This window comes from Sorex araneus, chromosome 5 (genome assembly GCF_027595985.1).
Source record: "Sorex araneus isolate mSorAra2 chromosome 5, mSorAra2.pri, whole genome shotgun sequence".
Lineage (NCBI taxonomy): Eukaryota > Metazoa > Chordata > Mammalia > Eulipotyphla > Soricidae > Sorex > Sorex araneus.
Window position 1 is genome coordinate 173742646 of NC_073306.1, and position 18423 is coordinate 173761068.

At 41.3% G+C, this 18423-nt stretch overlaps 1 protein-coding gene across 12 annotated transcripts in view; it reads left to right on the top strand.

The window, feature by feature from the left end:
* Positions 1-18423, top strand: part of LIMCH1 (LIM and calponin homology domains 1) — a 367764-nt gene that overhangs the window by 83707 nt on the left and 265634 nt on the right. The gene's annotated exons all lie outside the window — the stretch shown is intronic.

The following is an 18423-nucleotide window of genomic DNA, read 5'->3' on the forward strand; positions in this document are numbered from 1 at the left end:
AAATGAGGGAGGGCATTTAATTAAAAAAGCACAACACAACTCCTGCAAACTAAGCAGGCGATCTGTTGAATTGGCTGCTTACTAAATTCCTTTCACTTCGTACATTCTTACTATCCCGCCCCCCCCCCCCCTGGTCACTGGGGCCATATTGGGACGTGCATCTAGCTATTTACTTAGTTTTGTTTTTTGACTGTGTTGTTACCTGTATTACTGCTTAAGAAGCCACTTCAAACTTCTTGGCTGAAAATAACAGAAATGTATTCTTTTGAGAGAGAGAGGATGAGGTCGGCTAGACACTTCTGGCCTGTGTGGTGTGGGCACTTCAGATGGTGTGGGGGTGGGCTGGTTCAGGAACTTTCCTCCCTGTCCCTTGGTGCTCCCACATTGACAGGATGTCTCTGGGGAGGGAACTTCTGCTTGTTGCTGGCCTCAGCAAGAGGGGAAGTAGTAGCTGCAGTCTTCAGGTGGGACATGCACGACTAACACCGTATTTATTCTGTTAGCCAAAGGAAGTCACAGAGTCAGTCCACATCCAAGGAGAAGGAAAATAATCCCGCATCTGGGTGGGTGGTTGGAGAGGCATGTGCCAAGGGAAGGGAAAGATTTGAGAGCCAAAATTAGACAGAGGTGGCTAGTTTAGGGGTCAGGCTTTGCATGTAGTTGGCCCGGGTTCAAACCCTGGCACCACATATGGTACCCTGTGCCCCCCCAGGAGTGATTCCTAAGCACAGAGCCAGGAGTAAGCCCTGAGCACCTCAGGGTGTGGCCCTAACCAAATAACAGCAACAACAATTAGGTAGGGAACCAGAAGTACTGAGTGCACAGGGGACCAGTCTTGGCCAATGGAAATACCAAAGGCAGAGGCAAATGTTGTCCTACTTTCTGTGTAGGGTTTTTGGTGGAGGCTGCTCTGTGGAGCAGCAGTTTGGAAGGTGAGCAGTGACATCAGAGAAGAGAATGGTGAGATTTGGAGTAGGGTGCACTGGTGTACATACAGCCCCTTCCCCTCCCCCCAGTCCCTGTGAGGTAACAGGTAATAGTTCTATTCATGGGAACTGGGAGGTGCAGCAAGTAGTAAGAGGCTGTGGTTTTAGGCCAGCCAGTGGCTTCCCAAAGCCATGACCAGGCAATGGTGGGTGTAAACAGCAGATACCCATGGAATGTCTAGGCCAGAGATGTAGCCAATGTTCTTGGTGCAGCTTTGAGCCCAGTGAGGAGAGCCAGGGTCCAGAGAAGCACCATTGGGTTCTCTGTCTCCAATGGGGCCTTAATACTGAGGACAACCCCCACATCCCAGACCTGAGTCTTGGGAGATGAGCAGGAGGAAGGTGAGGATGCTGAAGAACTGATCATGGTGCCTAAAAAGACTGAATCTAAAGACACTGTTTTACTTCCCATGCTGGACTAATCATTGGCCAGATTGGTTGGCAAGTAGGTTTCCTTCTCGTAGTCTTACTCCCTCTCCCCAAACACATCCACATCCCCCTTCTTGGAACTTCTTTCTGGAAATGGCCTATGACAAGACTGTGCAGATATGATCAAATTATAGACTGAGAGTTGGGGTGATGACCCTAGCTTATCTCAGTGGGCCCACCACAATCTCAGGGTTCTTTTAAAGGAGGGCAGGGCATCAGAAGCTGGAGAGACGAGGATGGGAGATGGTGGAATGATAAACTTTGAAGTTGGAGAACAGACCCAGGAACCAAGGAGTGCAGGTGGCCTCTAAAAGCTGGAAAAAGGCAATGAGGTCTCTTGTGAAGCCTGAAGAAGGAATTTGCCCCGTCAACACCTTGATATGCAATCTCTGACCCCTGTAATTATAAACACCTAAATTTGTGCTGTTTTGAGTCATTTTACTGAATGCAATTTGTTTCAGCTACAATTGGATACCAAATCAACCTTCTTCCCCACTCCTCCAGTGTCTCTACAGACATTAAAGCTAGAGCCAGAACCATAGTATAGCAGGCAAGGGGCTTGCAATGCACACGGCCGACCAGGGTTCGATCCCCGGCACCACAAGTTGTTCTCCATGCCTTGCCAGGATTGACCCCTAAGCACAGAGCTAGAGGTATGTCCTGAGCACTGTGGGATGTGGCCCCCAAACAAGAAAAGAAACAAAACCAACAAAGAAACATTAAAGCTAAAGTTTCATTGTTCTCTGAGTGCAGAATCAAGCTGGACTTAGCTTTGTTCTTCATTCTTTTCCCTAGTAAGACATTATTTTAATCTATTTGATTTAAAGAACACAGAGGAGTAAAGAGTGAAGTTCAGCTTCTTTGGTCAGACTGATAGTTAATGTTTAAGCCTCGATTAGAACTCAGTTCTTTCAGAGCCACAGAGAAAAAAAAAATTTTTTTTTTTTTTTGTGATTTGTTTTGAGGCCACAACCAGGCAGTGCTCAGGGTTTACTTAGGGAGATTAGGGAACCAGAAGGGATGCCGGGGATTGAACTTGGATTGGCTGCATGCAAGGCAAGCACTTTACCTACTGTACTATATTGCTCTGGTCCCTCAGAGTCTCAGAGAAGCTTTGGAAACAGAAGGGTAAAGTCTTGTTTCAAAATGTTCTGGATAGAATGTATTCTCTAGAAATATATACACAGAGGAAGCTTTCCCAGATCTCAAAAGTCCTGTCTTCAAAGTCCTGTATTGTAGCAACTTATCAGCATGATACTTCCTAGACTGAGTAAGAAATAATTGTAACCACTTAGTGGTTACTCAGTGATTCACTCCTTCTGAAGAAGGGGGGCAGGGGATATTGCTGGCTCTGTACTCAAGAGTGACCCCGTCCGGGAAATGAGAAGTGGTTGCCACATGCAAGGCAAGCATCTTAAGTCTCCCTCTGAAGACTTTAAGTGTGCCATATTTGCGCTTCTTCTTGGTGGTGTGTTCAGATTTGGGTTCATTTACTTTTTCAATCTCTCTTTGTGGGAAAGATCACAGAGAATAAGAAAAAATTCTGTCAGTTTGGCTCTCTGATTGTAAAAACTACTTTCTGATTCCAATGTTAGCACAGCTCTTGGTGCCTCACCTGGAACTGATACCCAGACAGACACCAGCATTGTTTCCTCTGCATGACGCTTCCGCATCAGTGTGGCAAGACTGAGCAGTAGCCTGAAGAGGGTTTACCTTTAGGTCCTTCTGGAACTTTTCTGACTCAAATGAGGTAGACATTTTTCCCCCATGGGGATGTCAGTCTCGGGCTGACTCAAGGTCCGCTCGTAAATCTGGGTCATTGTGAAATAATTTCCTTATGTTGGGGTCAGCTCATGTTAAGAGTAATATTTGTGAGCCAGTTAAGAGTGCAAGAAATTTTTTCCTAACATTGTCATTGTGCTAGTAACAGCACAAGTTCCAACAAAACAGCTTTTCCATTTTATCATTGAGATTGGAGAGGCAGCATGTAAAATCATTAAGATAATGGCACCAGGACAATCTGTGTGAGATGCCATCAGAACTGGAAATGGAATTCAGACATTTCTAAATTTCTAATTTCGAATTCAAACATTGCCTATGCTGTGGTCACACCCAATAACTTTAATTTATGCTTTGGTGCTGTGTTTGAGAAAGATGGGGAATTGCGATTTGAGCAGTGTCCAGGTGTATGTTGGAATTGTTGAAGCTGGTTGGAAAAAGAAATACACCAAGGAGATATTGCAATGTGGAATACTCTGGCGGAAATGCAGTGTATGGTTTTTGATTTGGTCTTTTGCATTTCCTGTCAGAAAAGTGAATTTAAAAACTGATCCAGGTAACATTGCTTTCTAACATTATGTAAGTTACCTGTAGTTTTGTAATTTGGCGTCTTTACATAGTACATTGTGATCGCCATCCCAAGTCTAGTCTTCATCTACCATACCCAGCAGTGAATCTGAAAAATGAAACGCATGGTCCAGCAGTGGTTGGCGTCCTCCTCGATCCAATTAATCAGAAACATTGCAGCAGCTCCTAGGTAACAAGTCAAATACTGTCGTGGAGCTCCGAGCCCTTTGCGTATGCTCCTGGTTATTTCTGAACGTGAGCCCGACACAAACATCTTCTCTTAAGCATTTCCAGAAGGGCTACTCTAGCCTGGTGCATGCTATAGAATAAAAGTAAATCCATTTCTCACATCCAATAATAAAAAAAAATACCAGCACACAACAAAAACCTAGTTTGTGTTCACGAAAAATATCTTTGCTTGTCTAGACAGGAGTGCCTTGCATAAGGAAGGGATACAAAAAACCAATTCTTCTCCCCCAGAAACCTTGTAAGGGCCTGCGTGACCCCCTGACCTCTCACTCGACTGGTGTAACTAGAGCCAGAAATGTGTGTGCACCCCTTCCCTCCCGCAGCTTGATGGTGGAGGGTGTAAATCAGCACTTCTGGGGCAGGGTGCTTCTGGGATGGGGCAGCCCGGGCCCCAAGGCCGACTGCTGAGTGCCAGTTGTTCTGCAGATGTGAGGGAGAGAGTTTCCAAGCCACCCCAGCAGCCTCACTAGCACATGACTTGGTTTTTCACCCAGACGACATTTATCACGGAATACAAAAGGCAGCTCGGTAATGCAATAATGTTACAGGAAGAATGAAAAAACAATTTCACAGGCCAAAAATGGCACAGGGGATCCAAAAGGAAGGTTTATTTGCTCTTGACTTGCCAGGATCATGCTTGGGGTATATGGCACATGGACATTCCCCTCAAAGTGAAGGTCGTGTCTTTTACCCAGTAGCTGGAAAGCCATGTGGTGGTTGGTCCCAAGTTATCTGTGTACTTTCTTCCTGTTTCCACTTCCACCCCATTCTGGTGGGTTTATTTTTGGCTCTTGTTCTTTCTTCTCCCACCATGATGATGGCAAGTCCAGAAAAGCCTTCCCCCCAAACTGGTTTTAGGTCTCCAGCTGTTGGATGAACTTGGGGAGTGTTTGCTCTCACCAGACCCCAAAGCGAATTATTGCATTTGGTGAAGGCTGAGCCTTGACATGGGTACAGGATTCTCAGCACCATGTCCAGTGCCTGGTATGTCGGTTTTGTTGCCAAAATCTTTTCTAACTGGCCTAGAAGAAGAGGGCTGCCCCCTCCCTATGTTATTGCAGAAATGCTGAAGAGCAAATAGTCCCGGGTTGATGTACACCTCTGTGACCGGATGCACAGCCCAGGTGTACTTTAGACCCTGAGGTGCATGTTGTCACCCCTCTCCTATCATGGCAAGGAAGCAACTTGAACCTCCTGCCTCCAGGTTCATTTTAAAAAATGTTTTATAATGTTTTTAATGAATCACTGTGAGATACAGTCACATATTTACAAACTTCTGTGATTACGTTTCAGTCATATGCTGTTTGAATACCCATCGTTCCACCAGTGCCCATTCTCTACCACCAATGTTCCCAATATCTCTCCCGCTACTCCCACCCCACCTCACTCCCTGTCTCTGTAGCAGGCACATTCCCTCTTACTCTCTCTCTCCTTTTGGGTGTTATGGTTTGCATTACACAGAATCAATGTGATCCCTGTAAGGGTACCCATGACATTCTTCAAAGAAATTGGTCAAACACTCTGGAAATGCATATGGAACCACAAGCACCCACAAGTAGCTAAAGCAATACTTGTGGGAAAAAAAGACGGGAGGCATCACCTTCCCCAACCTCAAACTGTACTACAAAGTGGTAATAATTAAAACAGCATGGTATTGGAACAAAGACAGATCTGCAGTCCAGGTTCTTTTTGATAAGAGACAAGGGCTGAGTAGAGTTTTGGTTTTGGTTTTGGGGTCACACCTGGCAGTACTCAGGACTTACTCCTGGCTCTGCAATCAGAGATCACTGCTGGCAGTGCTTAGGGTACCATATGGGGTGTCAGGGGGTTGAATCTAGGTTGGTTGCGTGCAAGACAAGTGCCCTACATGCTGTACTATCACTTGAGTGAGGAAGGCGCAGTCTCATATCACAAACTCAGAAGTGTGGTTGAGTGAGGACACTTGGTTCCTATATCTGCCTGACTCCAATACCAGTGCTCCAGAAGTCCAGGGCTTCTTAACCTTCTGTTGTAGGATGAGGGTTGTGGAGGGAAGGGTCACCAAGAATGACCACCAAACACAGAGCTGTGAATATCCCCTAAGTATTACTGGGTGTGGCTCATTAAATAAATTTTACTATTTTGTTATTGGTTGGTTCTCTGTAGATAAGTTGTTAGGAATTGTTTAATGTTTAATCATATCCTTTATAGGTGATTAAATGTGGTAGCTACCCAGTGTTTATTTTATTCTTTAAGGTATTAATCAGGAATCTAGCACCTAATTATAACAGTGTTTCTATGGGAAAAATCACATCTTGCAGAAATACTTTTTACTCTAACACTTTCCTCAAGAATAAAACTTGTCAGACAGAAGTGTGAAAACTGTCTGTACTTAGCAGAATGATCTGTTATATGAGCCAGTATTGGGGTAATGGTACAAAATGGTACCATTTTGGTTTCTTTGGTTCAGAAGTTATAAGCAATTTCTTTTTAGAATTTTAGGGCTTACAAAATAAAGAAAAAAAGATTACTGCTTGTCTTTGGAAATATGAGCAGAACTAATTTTATGTTAAGTGCATAAAAAATCAATGCGTTTTCAAAGGCTTTACAATATTGATGAATCAGAAATGGAATAATCATTTTGGTTAAGTTTTAGCTGTGATTGTTCACAGATACTTTACCTTCCTACTAGATTTGACTTCTGCCTTGTGACTTAGAGGTGCATTTATTGAAGTGCTACCTGTATGAGTGTTAAGAACCTCAGTTCTTCTTCTCTTCTTAGCCTGGAAAGTCAGGATGGCATAGATAGCAGTAGGGATTTTTGTTTTAGCTGCACTCTTCTGAAATTAGCATGCTTGGAAGCACCATGGAAATGCATATCTATCTAAACAAGTGTAGAAAACAATGAAAAATGAAATTGACTTTCCTTTTACTGCAGTGGAAATCAAACAGCTTCTTTTTTTTTTGTTTTGTTTTTTTTTTTTTTTTTTTTTTGCTTTTTGGGTCACACCCAGTGATGCTCAGGGGTTACTCCTGGCTTTGCACTCAGGAATTACTCCTGGCGGTGCTTGGGGGACCATATGGGATGCCGGGGATCGAACCCGGGTCGGCCGCGTGCAAGGCAAATACCCTACCCGCTGTGCTATCGCTCCGGCCCTCAAACAGCTTCTTGAATAAAATCCATTAGTAATAACTTCTCTTGTTCTTACGTTACAGCGAGTAGGGCATTTGCCTTTACTCGGCCGACCCGGGTTCTATTCCTCCATCTTTCTCAGAGAGCCTGGCAAGCTATTGAGAGTATCCTGCCCACACGGCAGAGCCTGGCAAGCTATCCGTGGCATATTCGATATGCCACAAACAGTAACAACAAGTCTCACAATAGAGACCTTACTGGTCCCCACTTGAGCAAATTGATGAGTATGGGGTGTGGGGGATCGAACCCAGGCCGCTACATGCAAGGCAAGCACCCTACCCATTGTCCCCTGAAGATCCATTTTCGAATGGTGCAGAGTTCTGAATAGTGCTTTGTCATTGAGGAACTTTGGTTGCTAAGTTGTATGTAATCTCTTTTGTGTAGGTATGTGTTTGTGTGTGTGTGTGTGTGTGTGTGTGTGTGTGTGTGTGTTTGGACCACACCTAGAAGCTCTAGCTCTGCACTCAGGGTTTACTTAAGACAGGACTTGGAGGGGCCAGTATGGCATGCAAGGTTTTCTTTATCTTAGTTATTCTTTATCTTAGTTATTTTTTGTTACTTTATCTTAGTTATTCTTTATCTTAGTTTTCTTTATCTTAGTTATTTTTTGCTTTCTCGAAAGACCTTTTATTCAAAAATTAATGTTCATCATCTACATTGCTAATATAAATTCATTCATTAGAATACATTAATAATTGCATATGATAATAATATATTAATTTGGTAGGGTTGGTGGTTTATTTTACTTTATTTTGTTGTGGGATCTCATCTAAGAAAATCGGATCTTTAGAATAGGTACTTTTCCATGTCTTTTTTAATCCTCAAATGCTTGAGTTTGTGGGGAACATGGAGACCATATATAAAACAAGAGATGTGATTTGTTATCTTACACATTAGTTGTAAAATAAGGGGACGGATGAACCAGAACAAACTACCAAGAAAGCATTTTACCAATTGATAGGAGTTTGGTGATGGAAGGTCAATGTCTATTTTTGCTTACTATTAAGTTCTGCTTTCATCATCCCTGGCACCTGCAAACCTCTCAGTCTATATTTGTGGTGTAAATAGTGACTGAAGACACTGGGAGTATCACCGACCATGGAAATTACTGACTTTAGTGATAGTTGAAACCTTCATTTGTGTGGGTCACCTTGGAGAGTTGAAGGATGCATTTTCCAAACAAATTCTCTTTGTTCATTTTGGTTGACTGTGTGGATGAGGGAAGAAACTCGAACATCCAGAATGTAACTCTAGCTTCTCCCCCAAAGGCTCACGTTACAGTGACTCAATATGGAAATGATTATGGATTGAGTTTTAATTATTTAAGCAGCACATGTCTTCTTTCCCTCCTCACTCCATTTTATCACGTGTAATTACATTATTAGACATCTGCAATTTAACCAGGGTAAATAAGAATGGCTGGGAAAAACCATGATTTTTTGATTTGAAGGAAGGAATTGATATGCAAATGGAAGGGGAAAAATAAAAATGGGTGTGTTGGGTGATTCTGTGTAACTGTTTAGCAATTCAGGAAGTGACTGAAATTTTTCCTGCCAATGTTGGATGCTAGATTTTTATCAAAGAAGGGTCGTATCATTTTTCATGTGTGTTTAGTTAGAGATTTGTTTAAATGGAAACATAAGCTAACAAGCGACAGTCTCACTTTTGAGGAATGAGTTTCTCATGAAAGAATTACGTCTTATGCCCCAATGTAAAAAGGTAAAGAAATCATACTGACTCTTTTTTTTCTGCGTGGGGGAGTGCATCAGACATGAGCAGCATAGGGAATTCAGACCACCTGTGAGACTCCAAATTGCTGTGCTTGAATCTATTTCAAATTAACTAACAACATTTGATTATAGCATTTAAAGAAAATCAAGGAATATTCTGATGAATTAGCGGATAAACACATTTAATAGTAGTATGAACCTTGCTCTTATTTCAAATGGATTATTATTCAATGAAACCATTCTTCTTTCATGTTATAAAACTTTCCAGATTTCTGGAAGATAGACAGCTGCATTTTTCAAAATCTTTATGGGACTCTAAGACACCTTACTCATTCTCTTAGAATAAATGAATATCTGTTCCTGGATAATATTTTTAAGCAATGGCTGGCCAAGGTGTTCTGAAAACAACAGAAATTAACTTGGTGAAGGAAAAGCTGTCTGATGAGATAAACTGGATGTTCTCAGTTTATCATGGAAGCAGCTTGGATAAGAGAAACTCACAGAGCAGGTGCTGGGTGTCCAGTTCCAGCCTGCAAAGGATGTGGAGAGATTTTCTTGGCCCCAAGGGTAAAGAACTTTTAATAGAAGCAACTCAGCAATTTCCTTCCATGTTGCTTGCTTTGTCTTGAAGGAAACATTCACATCAAACTCACTGACTCAAGGAAATGCAAACAGACTTGGCCTGACTAAACAGTGATTGATGGAAAGGGCTGAATCTGCCGGAACAAACCCTGTGATCAGAGCAGTGCAGGTATTTGGATCTGGGTCTTGGTATTAGCTGCACCCAAGGGAGTTGAGCTGTGGGCAGGAGACGGCTGGGAGACAAAGGAGCTCTTCCAGTTTGTATGAGGCTAAAGAGGTCCAAAAATTTAGATACTCAGGTAGGTTAAGTTCTGGGCAGATTTGGGGGAGTATGATATTTTATTTTTGATACTCCTTGAGATTTATTGGTGCCTTTTTAGAGTCATCTCTCAATATTTTCCTTTTTTGGTTCAGGATGTAGTTTTAGTTTATTTAGCTTGTTTGAGAAATGGCAAGCATCACATACAATGATAGAGGGTTTTAAAAAGTCAGTCTATATGAAGGTGGAGGAGGCTTGGGCTACATCAGGCAGTATTCAGGGCTTACTCCTGGCTCTTTGCTCAAGGAACTATATGTGGTTCCAGGGAATGAACCAAGATTTGCCACAACAAAGACAAGCCTTACCCATTGCACTATCCCTGTGACCCCTGAAAGTCAACATTTGTACCTGAACTTGACCTAGAAGACTCCGGTAAATATTTAGCCAGTGTCTTCTTGACTTATAACTAGTGTTGATGGTGACTCTCCATTGTCCAACACAGTCCAACGACTCTTCATTGTCGCTGCCTGGCAATCTTTGTCTCTGATTAGCGTATCAACATACAGCAGACCTTCAGCCCCACAGAAGCCTGAGAACAGAGGAGCTCCCACAATGTTTAACCTTTGCCAAATCGAACAAAGTCAGATTCCATCTGCCTTAAAAAGGAGCATCCCTCCAGACCGAAGCACCATCTGAGCTGTACCATCTGAAGAGTACGACTTTCAGTCTTTCTCATTATTTGAGGATTTCAGTTTCACTTAGAATAATTTTCTCTTCCCTAGTTGTTCTTCCCATGAAAGCAAACTTGAGGACTATATTTTCCCTAAATCTGTTCTTCCACAGTTGCGGGTGTGATGACCAGACCAGTAGATGAAGGCTCAAGTGCTGGGTGATTTACTAAAGATATTGCCACTGCTTTTGGTTTAAACTGTCTTGCTCAGAAATAGTGTATGTTTCTGTAGGTTCAGATTAAGTGACTCTTCAGCAGCTTTCCATTATTTATTTCATAGTCGGAAGTCTCGGAATCTTAGGATGAGATGAGTTGGTGACTGACTGGTAGAATGATGGACCTTTTGGTGTTTTCAAGGAGCAAGTTAGTTAGAAAGTGGTTGGGGGTGTCATTGGAAGGGAGAACCCGTACAAGGCAGTCATCAGGCTAATGCTAAGAAACCTTGTAAAATTTTTTGTTCTCAAATTTGGGACTGTAAAAATGTTTGTTGAAGCACTCTTAGTATTTTCAAGACAAATAGTTAAAGTTGATAGTTAACTTGGTTCCTCCAATTAGGACGTCAAGGAAAGCAGAAAAGAATGTGAAGGTTTTCTAATCTCTTTGCCCCTTGACTTGTATTTTTTCCACAGTATTTTCAAATAAATTATTTAGACTAAAAATGGAAATTGATTGTGCACCAATGGCCTGAGAGGATAGTTTCTGTGCATTCTGGGGACGAGGATAGCGGTTGACCTTTCGATCTGGCTGTTCTGTCTATCTGTTGGTCTTGGCAGCACCTTTCTCTTCCAGGATGCATTCCCGGAACGGTTTGATGAGACAAAGGCAACCTTGGGAAGACTTTAGCTCTTTGTGGCTTGAGATAAATATATATCAATTTAGAGTGGTTTTTTATTTCCTTCCATGAATGACTTCCTAGAGAATGGCAATTGTGGAAAGAATTCAAAGTTCAAGGAGAGTATAATGAAGTTTCCCTGAAGGATTAATGCTTGAAGTCTTAGTACATTAAGTAATTGTTTGAAAATAGGTCTTCCTTGTTTAAGGGCTTGTGGGTTTATGCTGCTCCAGCTTGAGGATTGAAAATGAGGGGAGTAAATCTAAGCCAATCTGTTCAGTTAGGACAGAGTTAGAAGAAAAGTCTCCATTCTGGCACCATTGACTCATTTGAAACACAGATAGACCCAGTGATTTCTGAGGGTCATGTTGATGGAAGGGTGGCTGGAGGGTTCAGTAAATACAGGTTTTCTATTCCCAGTGCACTTTGGATGTATTAATAGTGCATGGGAATGTATTAATTCATGTATTAATATTCCATACAATTATGGTTTATTAATATCCCATACAAGAACATGTTAAAATGGCTCAAGGACTAGATTCCTAATTAACGGGGAAGAAAACATTTAAGGGATTCAAAAAATAAAGATAATTAATGGAACCATAGCTTTTAACAGTCAACATTCTGAGAACAGCAAAGGGCTATGAATAAATGATACTGATCCCTCATGGAATGAAGTGAGTTTTGAGTGCTGATTGTTTTATTTTCATACCAGCTAATGAGTTCATGTGCCATGCATCCTCTGACCTTTCCGGAATGGTGCACAAATGGGGAGATGCGCTGAGTAAGTACTGGAAGGCCAGACAGCCCTGAGGCAATAAGCTGAATATAAGGAATATGCCATGTGTTTATGATTAAACTTGTAAAAGCCCAGATATAAATCCAATTCGTAACACTTTACACAAAGACGAGTGATAAAACCCTTAATGTTGTTCTTGATCTTTCAGAGTTTATTTTAAAATGAAAAAGTGGAATTAACATTAGAAGACTGTAAAAAATCGAGGGTAGGATATATTTGTGTGTGCGTATTTTTGAGTTAAAAATTCTGATGCATATTTGTGTCATGGAGACATTGGAGACAAAATAAGGATAATGAGTTCATCACATTTTATTAAGAACAAGCATGACAAGACTGTTGGGTCTTTGGTTAAATGAGGTGAAGTATCGATTTCTGCTTCTTTTGCAAGGATCACCATCCCTGCCTGTGTCTGGAAATAAGTAAGATGGTTCTTAAGCAGCAAAATGCTGTTTTTATTATTATTGCAGTGATGTCAATCCAAACTCGATGACTATGATTCATGAAATCTTCAAGGGAAACCAAGTATTCTTTTTGTAATAAAGTAATGGGGTGGGATTTGCACATCTGCTCTTAAAAATCTGTTTTACATAATATGGAACATATGTTAATCACTCTATCTTTTATTAAACTGAGGGAACATTCTTGTTGAGTGGATAAATTCTAGATCCTAGGAATGTGGAACCATGGATGAATGTTTTGAGGCAAATGCCAGGTTTTCCTCTTCTTTCCTATAGAGTAGTAATTTTCGAACTGCTGGTTGTAACTCTTCTAAGGATTATAAAATCATACTAGTGGGTTGTGACTAGCATTAAAAAAATGAAGTACAGTAGAAAATACTAGAGGACACAGCTTATCTTGAGAGGGAAGTGCAGTTTTACGGACTTTGTATCAGCTTGTGTGTTTGTGTGTGCACGCATGCGTGCACGTGTGCCTACATGCGTGTGCTTTCTTATGTGCAAATCACCCTCACATCAGTCTGTTGTTCTTAAGTTTGGCTAGCCCAGAAAATTCCTCCGCAGATTGGAGAGGTCAAACTGACTGAGCTAGGACAGAAAAATGACTGATTGGGAGGACCTGAAGACTAAATCACAGCTTTTGGGTTGCTAAGTCTCATGCCAAGTTCGACGGCTTGCCTGTTCCCCCCACAGAGGAAGAAATTCTTGAATGGACTTCAATGTTCTAGCTACTCCCCACTATTCTCTCTTTAGCCAGTAATTAGAACTAGATGCAGTGTTTGGACTAAATCAGTAAGCTCAGGACTGGAGAGATAATGCAGGAGGTAAATCGCTTGCTTGCACACCCGTGGAAGCCGCTGCTTCTGAGTGATTCCTGAGCACAGAGCCAGGAATAAGCTCTATCCACTCTGTGCACTGCTGAGTGCGGTCCAAAGTATCTCCCCTCCCTCCCAAATAAGAGAAAATCTTCCTTTGTTCATGAATCTCTGCACTTTTTCACTTTTCAAGATAGATTCCTAGAATTTTAATGCCATTTTTGGATCACAGTTCAAAAAAGTCTCAATAAATGGACTGGGATTATAAATAAATTTGTGGGATGACTTGAATAGCAGAGTAAAGCAGTTTTGAAGAAGAAAGCCTATATTTGGAATATTGCTTGCATAAATTTATTAGGGTTATTATGGTAAATGATCAACAATGAAGTGATGTACACAACTGAAATGCATTGTCACTTAGTTTCTCAATTTTGCAAGCCGGTGGCCCAAAGGATGGGTGTTGGTCTGGCTGGTTCCTTTGGAGGAGCTTGGAGGTAAATGTCTGTGCTGGTTCCATCTCCTTGACTGTCTTCATGACATCTGTGTGCTTGTATCCAAATTTCCCCTTTTGATAAGGACCCCAATTATATTGGATGAGAGACCCACCCTACTCAAATATTACCTCATCTTAACCAGTTTCATCTGCAGTGACCTTCAGTTCCAAATAAGGTCACATGCAAGGGTTCTTGGGCTTAGGACTTCAATATTGGAATTTGGGTTGGGTGGTGATATGATTCAGCCTTCACATTGATTAAATTCAACAACATTGATGTATGTTTTACTTAGGGAGATTTCATATATTTGAAATACTGAATCTTTCTACTCAGGAGTAAGATATGTCTCTCTACTTAAGATTTATTTATTAATAATCTTTTATCTATCAAGATACATGGCTCTTTTTGATTTGAGACTCTTTAAAATCATGATATTTAAAATACATTGTTAGAAAAAGAAGATTGGGTAAACCGTAACAAATGAGTACTTTGTGTAATATTGCTTCCCCATAAATATTGTGGAGTACATTTGCTGAATGACTAGAGGGAATAAAATAGTGAGACAGAACATGTAATTTTTCAATTTAAAAGTTGTAGGTGTTGCTGTATAGTTTGGGGATATACAGTTGCATTTGTCAGCATTGTACCTTCATATTAAACTTGAAAATTTACCTTTGGCATATAGTTTCTCTAAGAGGAAATTTAGGAGCTGGAATATTATTATAAGTAAAGTTTTCTTAAGATGATCTCCTTCCTTTGAAGGTTTCTTTTGCCTTATTTTGTTAGCCTCCAGAAAGAGATGATTGAAAATTATTTCCATGACATGGAAAACATCAGAAATATCATTAAAAGAGGAACGATTTTAAAATATTAGTATTTTTATGTTCACAAGAAAACCCGGAGTCTACCTCCTGCTCAACCTGTTTGAATTTCCAACTTCCTTCCCAGCTGAGGTTTGGGCTCTGAATTCTTATAGAGCTGATTAACTGTTATAGAATTATTATTTTGTCAGCATTCAGCATGCCTCATTTCATCTCAAGTCCTATTGAGAATGGCAGGATATTTGAAGCTTTGAACATGGGAGGGGAGAGTTACCCATTCACAGTTCTGTAGTTCCTAGTTTCAAATTGTGGCCTTTATTGCCCTGTTTAAAAACTTTTATCATTAATATAGCATGGAACATTCAATTGCGTTATTTTTTCTTTTCTTTTTCTTAAGCAGCTCACAAAAATTTCCTGCTTAGTTAAGCTCTGACCTACCCCATCTTCTTGCATTTCCAAACCTCTCGGTAGTGGAATAACTGTCCTAGGATGTGTCTTAGCTGAGTCTGCCTTGCACCTTTGCTTCCTCCTAAGCCCTTGGGCAAGCCCTCGAGACAAACTCTTTCTTTCTTGGACTTTAGTAACCCACCCCCTTCCTTGATACTATGTCTGGGCTCAGATTCATCCCTTATCCTGGGGGAGAAAGGCCAAAGTTATTCTTGCTTCTAATAGCTACCACTGCCTACCTCATCTTAGCTTCCTTTGTAAATTTTTACTTGTTGTGGAAATCACTTGGCATAAAGTTATCAAGTCGTAGGGCTCATGCCTTTGAACTCTTCCCAATCTTCTTTTGCAGGCTTTGCCTCGTTTCCTTTCCTAACCGTTGCTGATAGCTGTGCGGTGCCTGTGTCTCTGCACTCAGATAGCTAGAATGCCTCCCCTGTTCATGGCCACGAGAGCATGTCCTTGTCAGCAGACCTGCAAATACCTCTGTGGGAGGTGGCATACCAGCTGGTTGTGTCCTCCCAAGTGTGAAAATGTGGATAATATATTGGCTATAAATCTAAAATAGGTTGATATCAGGGCAAGGTCAAATGCAACCACGCATGTTCACTCTGGATCTTTGTGAAAGCTAAAGACCACTCCTTCTCCTGACAATGGTTTGTCTACCACTGACTCTCGGGGTGGTGACGGATAAACCACTGAGTTATTTCCCACAGGGACTTTGGATGAGGATGTCAGAGGACCATGAGAAAACAGACTTAGATGCAGGCAATGGAGGGGAGCACAGGTACTTTTTGATGATATGATCAATATTCTGATAACATATCCTTTCTGGGCACCGTGGTGTTGCTAAAAATAGGGCCTCATATTCCTCAGGTCTCTTCTTCTGAATTTTCATTAAAGCAAGACTTCCAAAGACTTTGAGACCATCTGATTTATGAGTCCCTTATATAACTTTTGCAACCAAGCAGATTGCACAGCAGGTAGGGCGTTTGGCTGACCCGGGTTTGATTCCTCTGTCCCTCTTGGAGAGCCAAGCAAGCTACTGAGAGTATCCTGCCCGCACGGCAGAGCCTGGCAAGCTATCCATGGCATATTCGATATGCCAAAAACAGTAACAAGTCTCACAATGGAGACGTTACTGGTACCCACTCGAGCAAATCGATGAACAACAGGACTACAGTGCTACAGTGCTACTATAGTTATCTTCTGGATCTGGGATGTCACTCTACATTAGGGGATTCCTGTTCCATCTATCACCATCTTTTACTTTGACAGTTCTTTCTTATGACTGTCTTATTCGGGTCTCCAACTTCTCATAGGAGTTTCCAATCATTTGAATTCTCTAGAAACATTTGCACTTGTGCAACTAAAAGAGATACTAGGAAAGAATTGCTGACCCAAGCAAAGATATGGAGACAAGCATCTAAATTGTGCTCAGGTGAAGCCTTCAATCATTGTCTCTCTCAACAAGCATTCGAGGGCATGTTAGCTTTGGGAGCATAATGGCTGTTGTCAAGGACTTAAAGATAAGCAGGGTTAGAGTAATAGTACAGCAGGTATGATATTTGCCTTGCACGCAGCCAACCTGGGTTCAATCCCTGGCATCCCATATGGTCCCCAAGCACCACCAGGAGTAATTGCTGAGTGCAGACCTGAGCATCGCTGGGTATGACCCAAAAAGCAAAGAGAAAGAGAGAGAGAGAGAGAGAGAGAGAGAGAGAGAGAGAGAGAGAGAGAGAGAGAGAGAGAGAGAGAGAGAGAGAGAGAGAGAGAGAGAATGGTGTCTTGGTATTAAGAGCTTACAGTCTATCCCTGGAAGAGAGTATGTAATCTATATTTGAAGCCCACAGTATACAATCCCCCATTCCTTTCTCTTTCCATATTTAGAAGCAGTGCTAGCCTAATTTTGGTTTTCATCGTTCCCTCAAATATTTCATGTTTTTACCACAGATGTACATCCATAAACCATTAAGATATTGTTTTGATTTTTTTTGAACTTGATAGAAATAGCAAATCAAGGATGCAGGCATTCTGTAATGTACTTCTCTTGTTTTTGAGATTTATCCATGTAACTCTAGTTTTTAATTTTTGCTACTGTTTTGCTTTATATAGTAACATTGTTAATTTATACCATCTCCTATAAAGATTACTTAGGTTCTGTTTCTTTTCACTGTTTCAAAATTTGATGGACTGAACAATTTTGCAAATCTTGAGCCTCCCTATATACACCTCTTTGTGTAATTATTAAATGATAGTATTCATGCTATTGTCAGCCCAGTGAGATTTTAACTAAATTGTTTCTCCAAGTGGACTGGAGCGATAGCACAGCGTGTAGGGTGTTTGCCTTGCACAAAGCCAATTCGGGTTCAATTCCTCCGTGCCTCTCAGAGAGCCCGCCAAGCTACCGAGAGTATCCCGCCCACACGGCAGAGCCTGGCAAGCTCCCCGTGGCGTATTTGATAGGCCAAAAATAGTAACAACAAGCCTCAACAATGGAGACGTTACTGGTGCCCACTCAAGCAAATTAATGAACAATGGGATGACAGTGCTATAGTGCAGTTCCTCCAAGTGATTTTGCTAACATTCTCTCGTCCTAGTGCTGAGTTTCTGTTTCAGGTTCCTATGATTCATGAACACTAATTTTTATTTTCTTTTTTGATTCTCATCATTCGGGTATTATTCATGGTTCCCTGAGTTTTTGTCTTTGCATTGCACTGTAGCACTGTTGTCCTGTTTTTCATCGATTTGCTCGAGCGGGCACCAGTAACGTCTCCATTGTGAGACTTGCATTAGACTTTTCATTAGACTTGTTTAATGTCAGTGCCAGACTATGGACTCCAAGAGGCAGGGACAGTGTCTGCTCATTCATTCTTCCACCCTGAGGAGTTTCCTAATTCTGATTCCTTCCTCCTGCTCCCATACCTTGGAGATCCAGCTCAGATGCTAGATCTTTCAAACTCTTTCTCAGTGCTTCAAACTCTTTCTCAGTGCCTCAAAGTCTTATGTCTCTGAGGATGAGCCTGATGTGCTTTATTTGTTTAAATAACACTTCTTTCATAGTTACCATAATCTATCATGACTTAGACCTAAACAGCTGTCTTTCTGTTGCCCTTAAAGGGAGAGAAACATTAATTTTTGCAGCACTCACAAGACCTATATCTTGCATGTTCTAGGTATTTGTAAATATTTATGTGAATATTTTAAGGTCTGGTATATTCTGGGAAGTCACTTCCTTCTCCAGGTAATTCAATGAGGTTTTCACCAAAGACCAGCATTT